The sequence below is a fragment of the Entelurus aequoreus genome, linkage group LG27 (assembly GCF_033978785.1).
Source record: "Entelurus aequoreus isolate RoL-2023_Sb linkage group LG27, RoL_Eaeq_v1.1, whole genome shotgun sequence".
NCBI lineage: Eukaryota > Metazoa > Chordata > Actinopteri > Syngnathiformes > Syngnathidae > Entelurus > Entelurus aequoreus.
In genome coordinates, this window is record NC_084757.1 from 1873267 (window position 1) to 1893954 (window position 20688).

General features: G+C 38.7%; 1 protein-coding gene across 1 annotated transcript in view; it reads left to right on the forward strand.

Moving 5' to 3' along the window:
* Positions 1 to 20688, forward strand: part of LOC133644068 (lipoma-preferred partner homolog) — a 320875-nt gene that overhangs the window by 160700 nt on the left and 139487 nt on the right. The window lies entirely within an intron of this gene.

A 20688-nucleotide genomic window follows, 5' to 3' on the forward strand; every position in this document is an offset into this window, starting at 1 on the left:
ATCTTCCACAACATAACTAGTCATCAGTGTCATCTTCTACAACATAACTAGTCATCAGTGTCATCTTCCACAACATAACTAGTCATCAGTGTCATCTTCCACAACATAACTAGTCATGAGTGTCATCTTCCACAACATAACTAGTCATCAGTGTCATTTTCCACAACATAACTAGTCATCAGTGTCATCTTCCACAATATAACTAGTCATCAGTGTCATCTTCCACAACATAACTAGTCATCAGTGTCATCTTCCACAATATAACTAGTCATCAGTGTCATCTTCCACAACATAACTAGTCATCAGTGTCATCTTCCACAACATAACTAGTCATCAGTGTCATCTTCCACAACATAACTAGTCATCAGTGTCATCTTCCACAACATAACTAGTCATCAGTGTCATCTTCCACAACATAACTAGTCATCAGTGTCATCTTCCACAATATAACTAGTCATCAGTGTCATCTTCCACAACATAACTAGACATCAATGTCATCTTCCACAACATAACTAGTCATCAGTGTCATCTTCCACAACATAACTAGTCATCAGTGTCATCTTCCACAATATAACTAGTCATCAGTGTCATCTTCCACAACATAACTAGTCATCAGTGTCATCTTCCACAACATAACTAGTCATCAGTGTCATCTTCCACAACATAACTAGTCATCAGTGTCATCTTCCACAACATAACTAGTCATCAGTGTCATCTTCCACAACATAACTAGTCATCAGTGTCATCTTCCACAATATAACTAGTCATCAGTGTCATCTTCCACAACATAACTAGACATCAATGTCATCTTCCACAACATAACTAGTCATCAGTGTCATCTTCCACAACATAACTAGTCATCAGTGTCATCTTCCACAATATAACTCAGGGGTGGGCAATTAATTTTTACCGGGGGCCGCATGAGCTACCCGAGCACTGCTGGAGGGCCACATCGACAATATTTCAATTAAATTTTGCTCAATATTATTTTTGATATATACCGTAAGATAAATAATAATAATAATAATTAATAATAATAGTAATACTTCAACATAGTGTGTGTAACAGCATTCCATGACTAATATATATAAATTAACATTAATAATAAATTACAGTAAAATAAGCACACGTATGACTGAGGAGTCATAGTGTAACTTTGTGTGGTGTTTGAGTTGTCCGACTTTTTGTGTGGCCTTAAACGCACCAGTGGTTTAGTGCTATGCGTGTTGGTGACAGATGACAAGTTGGTTTTGGCCTGGTTTGTACGGCAGAAAATGACTAGTTTTTCGAGATAGAATTGTTTTACTCATGTTTTTGGTGTGGTTATGTCCGAATATAAACAGTTTTGTTCAATAAAGTGATGGATATAATTCCTGTCCTCGAAGCATCTCGATAGACGTTACAATAATTGAACGGTGTTCAATTGAACGGTGTTGACGAACACCATTAGGGCCGCTTGTTGTCACTGTCACTCAAAGTTGCATTGCAAAATTACATAGAATAAATATGTTTATTTTGTTTAGAATTCAGATGGGATTTGATTTGGTGCGCGGCATATACTTGCTGCGCGCAGCGGACGCTTGAGCAGGCACGCACCTTAGGTGAGGGGACGTTGCTTTGCAGTTCATGTCTTGTTGAAAACACGGCATTCCTCATCAACTTTTCTCTTTTTGGCGTCTCGGGTGTAAACCGTGCATCACTTGTCGCTGCATGTGCACCTTCACTCGCAGGTTACACACGGACACACGCCCATAAATAATACTTTTCAAAATAAAAGCAGCACAGTTGTATTGCGCGCAGGACATAGATGTTTTTTCAACTTTATTTTGTAATTGCAGTTGTTCACATTCACTCACAATCACGCATACGTCCACACGGAAGTAATACAAATAACGATTTTCAAAACAAAAGCAGCACCGTTGTATTGCACACTCGACATAGATACTTTTTTAAATTTATTTTGTAATTTATAATTGGCCTCACGCGGGCCGGACAGAGACGCACAAAGGGCCGGATGCGGCCCGCGGGCCGCAGAATGCCCAGGTCTGATATAACTAGTCATCAGTGTCATCTTCCACAACATAACTAGTCATCAGTGTCATCTTCCACAACATAACTAGTCATCAGTGTCATCTTCCACAACATAACTAGTCATGAGTGTCATCTTCTACAACATAACTAGTCATCAGTGTCATCTTCCACAACATAACTAGTCATCAGTGTCATCTTCCACAATATAACTAGTCATCAGTGTCATTTTCCACAACATAACTAGTCATCAGTGTCATCTTCCACAACATAACTAGTCATTAGTGTCATCTTCCACAACATAACTAGTCATCAGTGTCATCTTCCACAACATGACTAGTCATGAGTGTCATCTTCTACAACATAACTAGTCATCAGTGTCATCTTCCACAACATAACTAGTCATGAGTGTCATCTTCTACAACATAACTAGTCATCAGTGTCATCTTCCACAACATAACTAGTCATCAGTGTCATCTTCCACAACATAACTAGTCATCAGTGTCATCTTCCACAATATAACTATTCATCAGTGTCATTTTCCACAACATAACTAGTCATCAGTGTCATCTTCCACAACATAACTAGTCATGAGTGTCATCTTCCACAACATAACTAGTCATCAGTGTCATCTTCCACAACATAACTAGTCATCAGTGTCATTTTCCACAACATAACTAGTCATCAGTGTCATCTTCCACAACATAACTAGTCATGAGTGTCATCTTCCACAACATAACTAGTCATGAGTGTCATCTTCCACAACATAACTAGTCATCAGTGTCATCTTCCACAACATAAGTAGTCATCAGTGTCATCTTCCACAACATAACTAGTCATGAGTGTCATCTTCTACAACATAACTAGTCATCAGTGTCATCTTCCACAACATAACTAGTCATGAGTGTCATCTTCTACAACATAACTAGTCATCAGTGTCATCTTCCACAACATAACTAGTCATCAGTGTCATCTTCCACAATATAACTAGTCATCAGTGTCATTTTCCACAACATAACTAGTCATCAGTGTCATCTTCCACAACATAACTAGTCATGAGTGTCATCTTCCACAACATAACTAGTCATCAGTGTCATCTTCCACAACATAACTAGTCATCAGTGTCATTTTCCACAACATAACTAGTCATCAGTGTCATCTTCCACAACATAACTAGTCATGAGTGTCATCTTCCACAACATAACTAGTCATGAGTGTCATCTTCCACAACATAACTAGTCATCAGTGTCATCTTCCACAACATAACTAGTCATCAGTGTCATCTTCCACAACATAACTAGTCATGAGTGTCATCTTCCACAACATAACTAGTCATGAGTGTCATCTTCCACAACATAACTAGTCATCAGTGTCATCTTCCACAACATAACTAGTCATCAGTGTCATCTTCCACAACATAACTAGTCATCAGTGTCATTTTCCACAACATAACTAGTCATCAGTGTCATCTTCCACAACATAACTAGTTATCAGTGTCATCTTCCACAACATAACTAGTTAGCGTGACGTGTCATCAGTGTCGTCTTCCACAACATAACTAGTCATGAGTGTCATCTTCCACAACATAACTAGTCATCAGTGTCATCTTCCACAACATAACTAGTCATCAGTGTCATTTTCCACAACATAACTAGTCATCAGTGTCATCTTCCACAACATAACTAGTCATCAGTGTCATCTTCCACAACATAACTAGTCATGAGTGTCATCTTCCACAACATAACTAGTCATCAGTGTCATCTTCCACAACATAACTAGTCATCAGTGTCATTTTCCACAACATAACTAGTCATCAGTGTCATCTTCCACAACATAACTAGTCATCAGTGTCATCTTCCACAACATAACTAGTCATGAGTGTCATCTTCCACAACATAACTAGTCATGAGTGTCATCTTCCACAACATAACTAGTCATCAGTGTCATCTTCCACAACATAACTAGTCATCAGTGTCATTTTCCACAACATAACTAGTCATCAGTGTCATCTTCCACAACATAACTAGTTATCAGTGTCATCTTCCACAACATAACTAGTTAGCGTGACGTGTCATCAGTGTCATCTTCCACAACATAACTAGTCATGAGTGTCATCTTCCACAACATAACTAGTCATCAGTGTCATCTTCCACAACATAACTAGTCATCAGTGTCATTTTCCACAACATAACTAGTCATCAGTGTCATCTTCCACAACATAACTAGTCATCAGTGTCATCTTCCACAACATAACTAGTCATGAGTGTCATCTTCCACAATATAACTGGTCATCAGTGTCATCTTCCACAACATAACTAGTCATCAGTGTCATTTTCCACAACATAACTAGTCATCAGTGTCATCTTCCACAACATAACTAGTCATCAGTGTCATCTTCCACAACATAACTAGTCATCAGTGTCATCTTCCACAATATATTTAGTCATCAGTGTCATCTTCCACAACATAACTAGTCATCAGTGTCATCTTCCACAACATAACTAGTCATCAGTGTCATCTTCCACAACATAACTAGTCATCAGTGTCATCTTCCACAACATAACTAGTCATCAGTGTCATCTTCCACAATATAACTAGTCATCAGTGTCATCTTCCACAACATAACTAGTCATCAGTGTCATCTTCCACAATATAACTAGTCATCAGTGTCATCTTCCACAACATAACTAGTCATCAGTGTCATCTTCCACAATATACCTAGTCATCAGTATCATCTTCCACAACATAACTAGTCATCAGTGTCATCTTCCACAACATAACTAGTCATCAGTGTCATCTTCCACAATATAACTAGTCATCAGTGTCATCTTCCACAACATAACTAGTCATCAGTGTCATCTTCCACAATATAACTAGTCATCAGTGTAATCTTCCACAACATAACTAGTCATCAGTGTCATCTTCCACAACATAACTAGTTAGTTTGACGTGTCATCTTCCACAACATAACTAGTTAGCGTGACGTGTCATCAGTGTCATCTTCCACAACATAACTAGTTAGTTTGACGTGTCATCTTCCACAACATAACTAGTCATCAGTGTCATCTTCCACAACATAACTAGTTAGTTTGATGTGTCATCTTCCACAACATAACTAGTCATCAGTGTCATCTTCCACAACATAACTAGTCATCAGTGTCATCTTCCACAACATAACTAGTTAGTTTGACGTGTCATCTTCCACAACATAACTAGTTAGCGTGACGTGTCATCAGTGTCATCTTCCACAACATAACTAGTTAGTTTGACGTGTCATCTTCCACAACATAACTAGTCATCAGTGTCATCTTCCACAACATAACTAGTCATCAGTGTCATCTTCCACAACATAACTAGTTAGTTTGATGTGTCATCTTCCACAACATAACTAGTCATCAGTGTCATCTTCCACAACATAACTAGTCATCAGTGTCATCTTCCACAACATAACTAGTTAGTTTGACGTGTCATCTTCCACAACATAACTAGTTAGCGTGACGTGTCATCAGTGTCATCTTCCACAACATAACTAGTTAGCGTGACGTGTCATCAGTGTCATCTTCCACAACATAACTAGTTAGTTTGACGTGTCATCTTCCACAATATAACTAGTTAGCGTAACATGTTATCAGTGTCATCTTCCACAACATAACTAGTTAGCGTGACGTGTCATCAGTGTCATCTTCCACAACATAACTAGTTAGCGTGACGTGTCATCAGTGTCATCTTCCACAACATAACTAGTCATCAGTGTCATCTTCCACAACATAACTAGTCATCAGTGTCATCTTCCACAACATAACTAGTCATCAGTGTCATCTTCCACAACATAACTAGTCATCAGTGTCATCTTCCACAACATAACTAGTCATCAGTGTCATCTTCCACAACATAACTAGTCATGAGTGTCATCTTCTACAACATAACTAGTCATCAGTGTCATCTTCCACAACATAACTAGTCATCAGTGTCATCTTCCACAATATAACTAGTCATCAGTGTCATTTTCCACAACATAACTAGTCATCAGTGTCATCTTCCACAACATAACTAGTCATTAGTGTCATCTTCCACAACATAACTAGTCATCAGTGTCATCTTCCACAACATGACTAGTCATGAGTGTCATCTTCTACAACATAACTAGTCATCAGTGTCATCTTCCACAACATAACTAGTCATGAGTGTCATCTTCTACAACATAACTAGTCATCAGTGTCATCTTCCACAACATAACTAGTCATCAGTGTCATCTTCCACAACATAACTAGTCATCAGTGTCATCTTCCACAATATAACTATTCATCAGTGTCATTTTCCACAACATAACTAGTCATCAGTGTCATCTTCTACAACATAACTAGTCATCAGTGTCATCTTCCACAACATAACTAGTCATGAGTGTCATCTTCTACAACATAACTAGTCATCAGTGTCATCTTCCACAACATAACTAGTCATCAGTGTCATCTTCCACAATATAACTAGTCATCAGTGTCATTTTCCACAACATAACTAGTCATCAGTGTCATCTTCCACAACATAACTAGTCATGAGTGTCATCTTCCACAACATAACTAGTCATCAGTGTCATCTTCCACAACATAACTAGTCATCAGTGTCATTTTCCACAACATAACTAGTCATCAGTGTCATCTTCCACAACATAACTAGTCATGAGTGTCATCTTCCACAACATAACTAGTCATGAGTGTCATCTTCCACAACATAACTAGTCATCAGTGTCATCTTCCACAACATAACTAGTCATCAGTGTCATCTTCCACAACATAACTAGTCATGAGTGTCATCTTCCACAACATAACTAGTCATGAGTGTCATCTTCCACAACATAACTAGTCATCAGTGTCATCTTCCACAACATAACTAGTCATCAGTGTCATCTTCCACAACATAACTAGTCATCAGTGTCATTTTCCACAACATAACTAGTCATCAGTGTCATCTTCCACAACATAACTAGTTATCAGTGTCATCTTCCACAACATAACTAGTTAGCGTGACGTGTCATCAGTGTCGTCTTCCACAACATAACTAGTCATGAGTGTCATCTTCCACAACATAACTAGTCATCAGTGTCATCTTCCACAACATAACTAGTCATCAGTGTCATTTTCCACAACATAACTAGTCATCAGTGTCATCTTCCACAACATAACTAGTCATCAGTGTCATCTTCCACAACATAACTAGTCATGAGTGTCATCTTCCACAACATAACTAGTCATCAGTGTCATCTTCCACAACATAACTAGTCATCAGTGTCATTTTCCACAACATAACTAGTCATCAGTGTCATCTTCCACAACATAACTAGTCATCAGTGTCATCTTCCACAACATAACTAGTCATCAGTGTCATCTTCCACAACATAACTAGTCATGAGTGTCATCTTCCACAACATAACTAGTCATGAGTGTCATCTTCCACAACATAACTAGTCATCAGTGTCATCTTCCACAACATAACTAGTCATCAGTGTCATTTTCCACAACATAACTAGTCATCAGTGTCATCTTCCACAACATAACTAGTTATCAGTGTCATCTTCCACAACATAACTAGTTAGCGTGACGTGTCATCAGTGTCATCTTCCACAACATAACTAGTCATGAGTGTCATCTTCCACAACATAACTAGTCATCAGTGTCATCTTCCACAACATAACTAGTCATCAGTGTCATTTTCCACAACATAACTAGTCATCAGTGTCATCTTCCACAACATAACTAGTCATCAGTGTCATCTTCCACAACATAACTAGTCATGAGTGTCATCTTCCACAATATAACTGGTCATCAGTGTCATTTTCCACAACATAACTAGTCATCAGTGTCATTTTCCACAACATAACTAGTCATCAGTGTCATCTTCCACAACATAACTAGTCATCAGTGTCATCTTCCACAACATAACTAGTCATCAGTGTCATCTTCCACAATATATTTAGTCATCAGTGTCATCTTCCACAACATAACTAGTCATCAGTGTCATCTTCCACAACATAACTAGTCATCAGTGTCATCTTCCACAACATAACTAGTCATCAGTGTCATCTTCCACAACATAACTAGTCATCAGTGTCATCTTCCACAATATAACTAGTCATCAGTGTCATCTTCCACAACATAACTAGTCATCAGTGTCATCTTCCACAATATAACTAGTCATCAGTGTCATCTTCCACAACATAACTAGTCATCAGTGTCATCTTCCACAATATACCTAGTCATCAGTATCATCTTCCACAACATAACTAGTCATCAGTGTCATCTTCCACAACATAACTAGTCATCAGTGTCATCTTCCACAATATAACTAGTCATCAGTGTCATCTTCCACAACATAACTAGTCATCAGTGTCATCTTCCACAATATAACTAGTCATCAGTGTAATCTTCCACAACATAACTAGTCATCAGTGTCATCTTCCACAACATAACTAGTTAGTTTGACGTGTCATCTTCCACAACATAACTAGTTAGCGTGACGTGTCATCAGTGTCATCTTCCACAACATAACTAGTTAGTTTGACGTGTCATCTTCCACAACATAACTAGTCATCAGTGTCATCTTCCACAACATAACAAGTCATCAGTGTCATCTTCCACAACATAACTAGTTAGTTTGATGTGTCATCTTCCACAACATAACTAGTCATCAGTGTCATCTTCCACAACATAACTAGTCATCAGTGTCATCTTCCACAACATAACTAGTTAGTTTGACGTGTCATCTTCCACAACATAACTAGTTAGCGTGACGTGTCATCAGTGTCATCTTCCACAACATAACTAGTTAGTTTGACGTGTCATCTTCCACAACATAACTAGTCATCAGTGTCATCTTCCACAACATAACTAGTCATCAGTGTCATCTTCCACAACATAACTAGTTAGTTTGATGTGTCATCTTCCACAACATAACTAGTCATCAGTGTCATCTTCCACAACATAACTAGTCATCAGTGTCATCTTCCACAACATAACTAGTTAGTTTGACGTGTCATCTTCCACAACATAACTAGTTAGCGTGACGTGTCATCAGTGTCATCTTCCACAACATAACTAGTTAGCGTGACGTGTCATCAGTGTCATCTTCCACAACATAACTAGTTAGTTTGACGTGTCATCTTCCACAATATAACTAGTTAGCGTAACATGTTATCAGTGTCATCTTCCACAACATAACTAGTTAGCGTGACGTGTCATCAGTGTCATCTTCCACAACATAACTAGTTAGCGTGACGTGTCATCAGTGTCATCTTCCACAACATAACTAGTTAGCGTGACGTGTCATCAGTGTCATCTTCCACAACATAACTAGTTAGTTTGACGTGTCATCTTCCACAATATAACTAGTTAGCGTAACGTGTTATCAGTGTCATCTTCCACAACATAACTAGTTAGCGTGACGTGTCATCAGTGTCATCTTCCACAACATAACTAGTTAGCGTGACGTGTCATCAGTGTCATCTTCCACAACATAACTAGTTAGCGTGACGTGTCATCAGTGTCATCTTCCACAACATAACTAGTTAGCGTGACGTGTCATCAGTGTCATCTTCCACAACATAACTAGTTAGTTTGACGTGTCATCTTCCACAACATAACTAGTTAGCGTGACGTGTCATCAGTGTCATCTTCCACAACATAACTAGTTAGTTTGACGTGTCATCTTCCACAACATAACTAGTTAGTTTGACGTGTCATCTTCCACAACATAACTAGTTAGCGTGACGTGTCATCAGTGTCATCTTCCACAACATAACTAGTTAGCGTGACGTGTCATCAGTGTCATCTTCCACAACATAACTAGTTAGCGTGACGTGTCATCAGTGTCATCTTCCACAACATAACTAGTTAGCGTGACGTGTCATCAGTGTCATCTTCCACAACATAACTAGTTAGCGTGACGTGTCATCAGTGTCATCTTCCACAACATAACTAGTTAGCGTGACGTGTCATCAGTGTCATCTTCCACAACATAACTAGTTAGCGTGACGTGTCATCAGTGTCATCTTCCACAACATAACTAGTTAGCGTGACGTGTCATCAGTGTCATCTTCCACTACATAACTAGTCATGAGTGTCATCTTCCACAACATAACTAGTCATCAGTGTCATCTTCCACAACATAACTAGTCATCAGTGTCATTTTCCACAACATAACTAGTCATCAGTGTCATCTTCCACAACATAACTAGTCATGAGTGTCATCTTCCACAACATAACTAGTCATGAGTGTCATCTTCCACAACATAACTAGTCATCAGTGTCATCTTCCACAACATAAGTAGTCATCAGTGTCATCTTCCACAACATAACTAGTCATGAGTGTCATCTTCTACAACATAACTAGTCATCAGTGTCATCTTCCACAACATAACTAGTCATGAGTGTCATCTTCTACAACATAACTAGTCATCAGTGTCATCTTCCACAACATAACTAGTCATCAGTGTCATCTTCCACAATATAACTAGTCATCAGTGTCATTTTCCACAACATAACTAGTCATCAGTGTCATCTTCCACAACATAACTAGTCATGAGTGTCATCTTCCACAACATAACTAGTCATCAGTGTCATCTTCCACAACATAACTAGTCATCAGTGTCATTTTCCACAACATAACTAGTCATCAGTGTCATCTTCCACAACATAACTAGTCATGAGTGTCATCTTCCACAACATAACTAGTCATGAGTGTCATCTTCCACAACATAACTAGTCATCAGTGTCATCTTCCACAACATAACTAGTCATCAGTGTCATTTTCCACAACATAACTAGTCATCAGTGTCATCTTCCACAACATAACTAGTCATGAGTGTCATCTTCCACAACATAACTAGTCATGAGTGTCATCTTCCACAACATAACTAGTCATCAGTGTCATCTTCCACAACATAACTAGTCATCAGTGTCATCTTCCACAACATAACTAGTCATGAGTGTCATCTTCCACAACATAACTAGTCATGAGTGTCATCTTCCACAACATAACTAGTCATCAGTGTCATCTTCCACAACATAACTAGTCATCAGTGTCATCTTCCACAACATAACTAGTCATCAGTGTCATTTTCCACAACATAACTAGTCATCAGTGTCATCTTCCACAACATAACTAGTCATCAGTGTCATCTTCCACAACATAACTAGTCATGAGTGTCATCTTCCACAACATAACTAGTCATGAGTGTCATCTTCCACAACATAACTAGTCATCAGTGTCATCTTCCACAACATAACTAGTCATCAGTGTCATCTTCCACAACATAACTAGTCATCAGTGTCATTTTCCACAACATAACTAGTCATCAGTGTCATCTTCCACAACATAACTAGTTATCAGTGTCATCTTCCACAACATAACTAGTTAGCGTGACGTGTCATCAGTGTCGTCTTCCACAACATAACTAGTCATGAGTGTCATCTTCCACAACATAACTAGTCATCAGTGTCATCTTCCACAACATAACTAGTCATCAGTGTCATTTTCCACAACATAACTAGTCATCAGTGTCATCTTCCACAACATAACTAGTCATCAGTGTCATCTTCCACAACATAACTAGTCATGAGTGTCATCTTCCACAACATAACTAGTCATCAGTGTCATCTTCCACAACATAACTAGTCATCAGTGTCATTTTCCACAACATAACTAGTCATCAGTGTCATCTTCCACAACATAACTAGTCATCAGTGTCATCTTCCACAACATAACTAGTCATGAGTGTCATCTTCCACAACATAACTAGTCATGAGTGTCATCTTCCACAACATAACTAGTCATCAGTGTCATCTTCCACAACATAACTAGTCATCAGTGTCATTTTCCACAACATAACTAGTCATCAGTGTCATCTTCCACAACATAACTAGTTATCAGTGTCATCTTCCACAACATAACTAGTTAGCGTGACGTGTCATCAGTGTCATCTTCCACAACATAACTAGTCATGAGTGTCATCTTCCACAACATAACTAGTCATCAGTGTCATCTTCCACAACATAACTAGTCATCAGTGTCATTTTCCACAACATAACTAGTCATCAGTGTCATCTTCCACAACATAACTAGTCATCAGTGTCATCTTCCACAACATAACTAGTCATGAGTGTCATCTTCCACAATATAACTGGTCATCAGTGTCATCTTCCACAACATAACTAGTCATCAGTGTCATTTTCCACAACATAACTAGTCATCAGTGTCATCTTCCACAACATAACTAGTCATCAGTGTCATCTTCCACAACATAACTAGTCATCAGTGTCATCTTCCACAATATATTTAGTCATCAGTGTCATCTTCCACAACATAACTAGTCATCAGTGTCATCTTCCACAACATAACTAGTCATCAGTGTCATCTTCCACAACATAACTAGTCATCAGTGTCATCTTCCACAACATAACTAGTCATCAGTGTCATCTTCCACAATATAACTAGTCATCAGTGTCATCTTCCACAACATAACTAGTCATCAGTGTCATCTTCCACAATATAACTAGTCATCAGTGTCATCTTCCACAACATAACTAGTCATCAGTGTCATCTTCCACAATATACCTAGTCATCAGTATCATCTTCCACAACATAACTAGTCATCAGTGTCATCTTCCACAACATAACTAGTCATCAGTGTCATCTTCCACAATATAACTAGTCATCAGTGTCATCTTCCACAACATAACTAGTCATCAGTGTCATCTTCCACAATATAACTAGTCATCAGTGTAATCTTCCACAACATAACTAGTCATCAGTGTCATCTTCCACAACATAACTAGTTAGTTTGACGTGTCATCTTCCACAACATAACTAGTTAGCGTGACGTGTCATCAGTGTCATCTTCCACAACATAACTAGTTAGTTTGACGTGTCATCTTCCACAACATAACTAGTCATCAGTGTCATCTTCCACAACATAACTAGTTAGTTTGATGTGTCATCTTCCACAACATAACTAGTCATCAGTGTCATCTTCCACAACATAACTAGTCATCAGTGTCATCTTCCACAACATAACTAGTTAGTTTGACGTGTCATCTTCCACAACATAACTAGTTAGCGTGACGTGTCATCAGTGTCATCTTCCACAACATAACTAGTTAGTTTGACGTGTCATCTTCCACAACATAACTAGTCATCAGTGTCATCTTCCACAACATAACTAGTCATCAGTGTCATCTTCCACAACATAACTAGTTAGTTTGATGTGTCATCTTCCACAACATAACTAGTCATCAGTGTCATCTTCCACAACATAACTAGTCATCAGTGTCATCTTCCACAACATAACTAGTTAGTTTGACGTGTCATCTTCCACAACATAACTAGTTAGCGTGACGTGTCATCAGTGTCATCTTCCACAACATAACTAGTTAGCGTGACGTGTCATCAGTGTCATCTTCCACAACATAACTAGTTAGTTTGACGTGTCATCTTCCACAATATAACTAGTTAGCGTAACATGTTATCAGTGTCATCTTCCACAACATAACTAGTTAGCGTGACGTGTCATCAGTGTCATCTTCCACAACATAACTAGTTAGCGTGACGTGTCATCAGTGTCATCTTCCACAACATAACTAGTCATCAGTGTCATCTTCCACAACATAACTAGTCATCAGTGTCATCTTCCACAACATAACTAGTCATCAGTGTCATCTTCCACAACATAACTAGTCATCAGTGTCATCTTCCACAACATAACTAGTCATCAGTGTCATCTTCCACAACATAACTAGTCATGAGTGTCATCTTCTACAACATAACTAGTCATCAGTGTCATCTTCCACAACATAACTAGTCATCAGTGTCATCTTCCACAATATAACTAGTCATCAGTGTCATTTTCCACAACATAACTAGTCATCAGTGTCATCTTCCACAACATAACTAGTCATTAGTGTCATCTTCCACAACATAACTAGTCATCAGTGTCATCTTCCACAACATGACTAGTCATGAGTGTCATCTTCTACAACATAACTAGTCATCAGTGTCATCTTCCACAACATAACTAGTCATGAGTGTCATCTTCTACAACATAACTAGTCATCAGTGTCATCTTCCACAACATAACTAGTCATCAGTGTCATCTTCCACAACATAACTAGTCATCAGTGTCATCTTCCACAATATAACTATTCATCAGTGTCATTTTCCACAACATAACTAGTCATCAGTGTCATCTTCCACAACATAACTAGTCATGAGTGTCATCTTCCACAACATAACTAGTCATCAGTGTCATCTTCCACAACATAACTAGTCATCAGTGTCATTTTCCACAACATAACTAGTCATCAGTGTCATCTTCCACAACATAACTAGTCATGAGTGTCATCTTCCACAACATAACTAGTCATGAGTGTCATCTTCCACAACATAACTAGTCATCAGTGTCATCTTCCACAACATAAGTAGTCATCAGTGTCATCTTCCACAACATAACTAGTCATGAGTGTCATCTTCTACAACATAACTAGTCATCAGTGTCATCTTCCACAACATAACTAGTCATGAGTGTCATCTTCTACAACATAACTAGTCATCAGTGTCATCTTCCACAACATAACTAGTCATCAGTGTCATCTTCCACAATATAACTAGTCATCAGTGTCATTTTCCACAACATAACTAGTCATCAGTGTCATCTTCCACAACATAACTAGTCATGAGTGTCATCTTCCACAACATAACTAGTCATCAGTGTCATCTTCCACAACATAACTAGTCATCAGTGTCATTTTCCACAACATAACTAGTCATCAGTGTCATCTTCCACAACATAACTAGTCATGAGTGTCATCTTCCACAACATAACTAGTCATGAGTGTCATCTTCCACAACATAACTAGTCATCAGTGTCATCTTCCACAACATAACTAGTCATCAGTGTCATCTTCCACAACATAACTAGTCATGAGTGTCATCTTCCACAACATAACTAGTCATGAGTGTCATCTTCCACAACATAACTAGTCATCAGTGTCATCTTCCACAACATAACTAGTCATCAGTGTCATCTTCCACAACATAACTAGTCATCAGTGTCATTTTCCACAACATAACTAGTCATCAGTGTCATCTTCCACAACATAACTAGTTATCAGTGTCATCTTCCACAACATAACTAGTTAGCGTGACGTGTCATCAGTGTCGTCTTCCACAACATAACTAGTCATGAGTGTCATCTTCCACAACATAACTAGTCATCAGTGTCATCTTCCACAACATAACTAGTCATCAGTGTCATTTTCCACAACATAACTAGTCATCAGTGTCATCTTCCACAACATAACTAGTCATCAGTGTCATCTTCCACAACATAACTAGTCATGAGTGTCATCTTCCACAACATAACTAGTCATCAGTGTCATCTTCCACAACATAACTAGTCATCAGTGTCATTTTCCACAACATAACTAGTCATCAGTGTCATCTTCCACAACATAACTAGTCATCAGTGTCATCTTCCACAACATAACTAGTCATCAGTGTCATCTTCCACAACATAACTAGTCATGAGTGTCATCTTCCACAACATAACTAGTCATGAGTGTTATCTTCCACAACATAACTAGTCATCAGTGTCATCTTCCACAACATAACTAGTCATCAGTGTCATTTTCCACAACATAACTAGTCATCAGTGTCATCTTCCACAACATAACTAGTTATCAGTGTCATCTTCCACAACATAACTAGTTAGCGTGACGTGTCATCAGTGTCATCTTCCACAACATAACTAGTCATGAGTGTCATCTTCCACAACATAACTAGTCATCAGTGTCATCTTCCACAACATAACTAGTCATCAGTGTCATTTTCCACAACATAACTAGTCATCAGTGTCATCTTCCACAACATAACTAGTCATCAGTGTCATCTTCCACAACATAACTAGTCATGAGTGTCATCTTCCACAATATAACTGGTCATCAGTGTCATCTTCCACAACATAACTAGTCATCAGTGTCATTTTCCACAACATAACTAGTCATCAGTGTCATCTTCCACAACATAACTAGTCATCAGTGTCATCTTCCACAACATAACTAGTCATCAGTGTCATCTTCCACAATATATTTAGTCATCAGTGTCATCTTCCACAACATAACTAGTCATCAGTGTCATCTTCCACAACATAACTAGTCATCAGTGTCATCTTCCACAACATAACTAGTCATCAGTGTCATCTTCCACAACATAACTAGTCATCAGTGTCATCTTCCACAATATAACTAGTCATCAGTGTCATCTTCCACAACATAACTAGTCATCAGTGTCATCTTCCACAATATAACTAGTCATCAGTGTCATCTTCCACAACATAACTAGTCATCAGTGTCATCTTCCACAATATACCTAGTCATCAGTATCATCTTCCACAACATAACTAGTCATCAGTGTCATCTTCCACAACATAACTAGTCATCAGTGTCATCTTCCACAATATAACTAGTCATCAGTGTCATCTTCCACAACATAACTAGTCATCAGTGTCATCTTCCACAATATAACTAGTCATCAGTGTAATCTTCCACAACATAACTAGTCATCAGTGTCATCTTCCACAACATAACTAGTTAGTTTGACGTGTCATCTTCCACAACATAACTAGTTAGCGTGACGTGTCATCAGTGTCATCTTCCACAACATAACTAGTTAGTTTGACGTGTCATCTTCCACAACATAACTAGTCATCAGTGTCATCTTCCACAACATAACAAGTCATCAGTGTCATCTTCCACAACATAACTAGTTAGTTTGATGTGTCATCTTCCACAACATAACTAGTCATCAGTGTCATCTTCCACAACATAACTAGTCATCAGTGTCATCTTCCACAACATAACTAGTTAGTTTGACGTGTCATCTTCCACAACATAACTAGTTAGCGTGACGTGTCATCAGTGTCATCTTCCACAACATAACTAGTTAGTTTGACGTGTCATCTTCCACAACATAACTAGTCATCAGTGTCATCTTCCACAACATAACTAGTCATCAGTGTCATCTTCCACAACATAACTAGTTAGTTTGATGTGTCATCTTCCACAACATAACTAGTCATCAGTGTCATCTTCCACAACATAACTAGTCATCAGTGTCATCTTCCACAACATAACTAGTTAGTTTGACGTGTCATCTTCCACAACATAACTAGTTAGCGTGACGTGTCATCAGTGTCATCTTCCACAACATAACTAGTTAGCGTGACGTGTCATCAGTGTCATCTTCCACAACATAACTAGTTAGTTTGACGTGTCATCTTCCACAATATAACTAGTTAGCGTAACATGTTATCAGTGTCATCTTCCACAACATAACTAGTTAGCGTGACGTGTCATCAGTGTCATCTTCCACAACATAACTAGTTAGCGTGACGTGTCATCAGTGTCATCTTCCACAACATAACTAGTTAGCGTGACGTGTCATCAGTGTCATCTTCCACAACATAACTAGTTAGTTTGACGTGTCATCTTCCACAATATAACTAGTTAGCGTAACGTGTTATCAGTGTCATCTTCCACAACATAACTAGTTAGCGTGACGTGTCATCAGTGTCATCTTCCACAACATAACTAGTTAGCGTGACGTGTCATCAGTGTCATCTTCCACAACATAACTAGTTAGCGTGACGTGTCATCAGTGTCATCTTCCACAACATAACTAGTTAGCGTGACGTGTCATCAGTGTCATCTTCCACAACATAACTAGTTAGTTTGACGTGTCATCTTCCACAACATAACTAGTTAGCGTGACGTGTCATCAGTGTCATCTTCCACAACATAACTAGTTAGTTTGACGTGTCATCTTCCACAACATAACTAGTTAGTTTGACGTGTCATCTTCCACAACATAACTAGTTAGCGTGACGTGTCATCAGTGTCATCTTCCACAACATAACTAGTTAGCGTGACGTGTCATCAGTGTCATCTTCCACAACATAACTAGTTAGCGTGACGTGTCATCAGTGTCATCTTCCACAACATAACTAGTTAGCGTGACGTGTCATCAGTGTCATCTTCCACAACATAACTAGTTAGCGTGACGTGTCATCAGTGTCATCTTCCACAACATAACTAGTTAGTTTGACGTGTCATCTTCCACAACATAACTAGTTAGCGTGACGTGTCATCAGTGTCATCTTCCACAACATAACTAGTTAGTTTGACGTGTCATCTTCCACAACATAACTAGTTAGTTTGACGTGTCATCTTCCACAACATAACTAGTTAGCGTGACGTGTCATCAGTGTCATCTTCCACAACATAACTAGTTAGCGTTACGTGTCATCAGTGTCATCTTCCACAACATAACTAGTTAGTTTGACGTGTCATCTTCCACAACATAACTAGTTAGTTTGACGTGTCATCTTCCACAACATAACTAGTTAGCGTGACGTGTCATCAGTGTCATCTTCCACAACATAACTAGTTAGCGTGACGTGTCATCAGTGTCATCTTCCACAACATAACTAGTTAGCGTGACGTGTCATCAGTGTCATCTTCCACAACATAACTAGTTAGTTTGACGTGTCATCTTCCACAATATAACTAGTTAGCGTAACGTGTTATCAGTGTCATCTTCCACAACATAACTAGTTAGCGTGACGTGTCATCAGTGTCATCTTCCACAACATAACTAGTTAGCGTGACGTGTTATCAGTGTCATCTTCCACAACATAACTAGTTAGTTTGACGTGTCATCTTCCACAACATAACTAGTTAGCGTGACGTGTCATCAGTGTCATCTTCCACAACATAACTAGTTAGTTTGACGTGTCATCTTCCACAATATAACTAGTTAGCGTAACGTGTTATCAGTGTCATCTTCCACAACATAACTAGTTAGCGTGACGTGTCATCAGTGTCATCTTCCACAACATAACTAGTTAGTTTGACGTGTCATCTTCCACAATATAACTAGTTAGCGTAACGTGTTATCAGTGTCATCTTCCACAACATAACTAGTTAGCGTGACGTGTCATCAGTGTCATCTTCAACAACATAACTAGTTAGCGTGACGTGTCATCAGTGTCATCTTCCACAACATAACTAGTTAGTTTGACGTGTCATAAGTGTCATCTTCCACAACATAACTAGTCATCAGTGTCATCTTCCACAACATAACTAGTTAGCGTGACGTGTCATCAGTGTCATCTTCCACAACATAACTAGTTAGTTTGACGTGTCATCAGTGTCATCTTCCACAACATAACTAGTCATCAGTGTCATCTTCCACAACATAACTAGTTAGTTTGACGTGTCATCTTCCACAACATAACTAGTTAGCGTGACGTGTCATCAGTGTCATCTTCAACAACATAACTAGTTAGCGTGACGTGTCATCAGTGTCATCTTCAACAACATAACTAGTTAGCGTGATGTGTTATCAGTGTCATCTTCCACAACATAACTAGTCATCAGTGTCATCTTCCACAACATAACTAGTCATCAGTGTCATCTTCCACAACATAACTAGTTAGCGTGATGTGTTATCAGTGTCATCTTCCACAACATAACTAGTCATCAGTATCATCTTCCTCAACATAACTAGTCATCAGTGTCATCTTCCACAACATAACTAGTTAGCGTGACGTGTCATCTTCCACAACATAACTAGTTAGCGTGACGTGTCATCAGTGTCATCTTCCACAACATAACTAGTTAGCGTGACGTGTCATCAGTGTCATCTTCCACAATATAACTTGTTAGTTTGACGTGTCATCTTCCACAACATAACTAGTTAGCGTGACGTGTCATCAGTGTCATCTTCCACAACATAACTAGTTAGTTTGACGTGTCATCTTCCACAACATAACTAGTTAGTTTGACGTGTCATCTTCCACAACATAACTAGTTAGCGTGACGTGTCATCAGTGTCATCTTCCACAACATAACTAGTTAGCGTGACGTGTCATCAGTGTCATCTTCCACAACATAACTAGTTAGCGTGACGTGTCATCAGTGTCATCTTCCACAACATAACTAGTTAGCGTGACGTGTCATCAGTGTCATCTTCCACAACATAACTAGTTAGCGTGACGTGTCATCAGTGTCATCTTCCACAACATAACTAGTTAGTTTGACGTGTCATCTTCCACAACATAACTAGTTAGCGTGACGTGTCATCAGTGTCATCTTCCACAACATAACTAGTTAGTTTGACGTGTCATCTTCCACAACATAACTAGTTAGTTTGACGTGTCATCTTCCACAACATAACTAGTTAGCGTGACGTGTCATCAGTGTCATCTTCCACAACATAACTAGTTAGCGTTACGTGTCATCAGTGTCATCTTCCACAACATAACTAGTTAGTTTGACGTGTCATCTTCCACAACATAACTAGTTAGTTTGACGTGTCATCTTCCACAACATAACTAGTTAGCGTGACGTGTCATCAGTGTCATCTTCCACAACATAACTAGTTAGCGTGACGTGTCATCAGTGTCATCTTCCACAACATAACTAGTTAGCGTGACGTGTCATCAGTGTCATCTTCCACAACATAACTAGTTAGTTTGACGTGTCATCTTCCACAATATAACTAGTTAGCGTAACGTGTTATCAGTGTCATCTTCCACAACATAACTAGTTAGCGTGA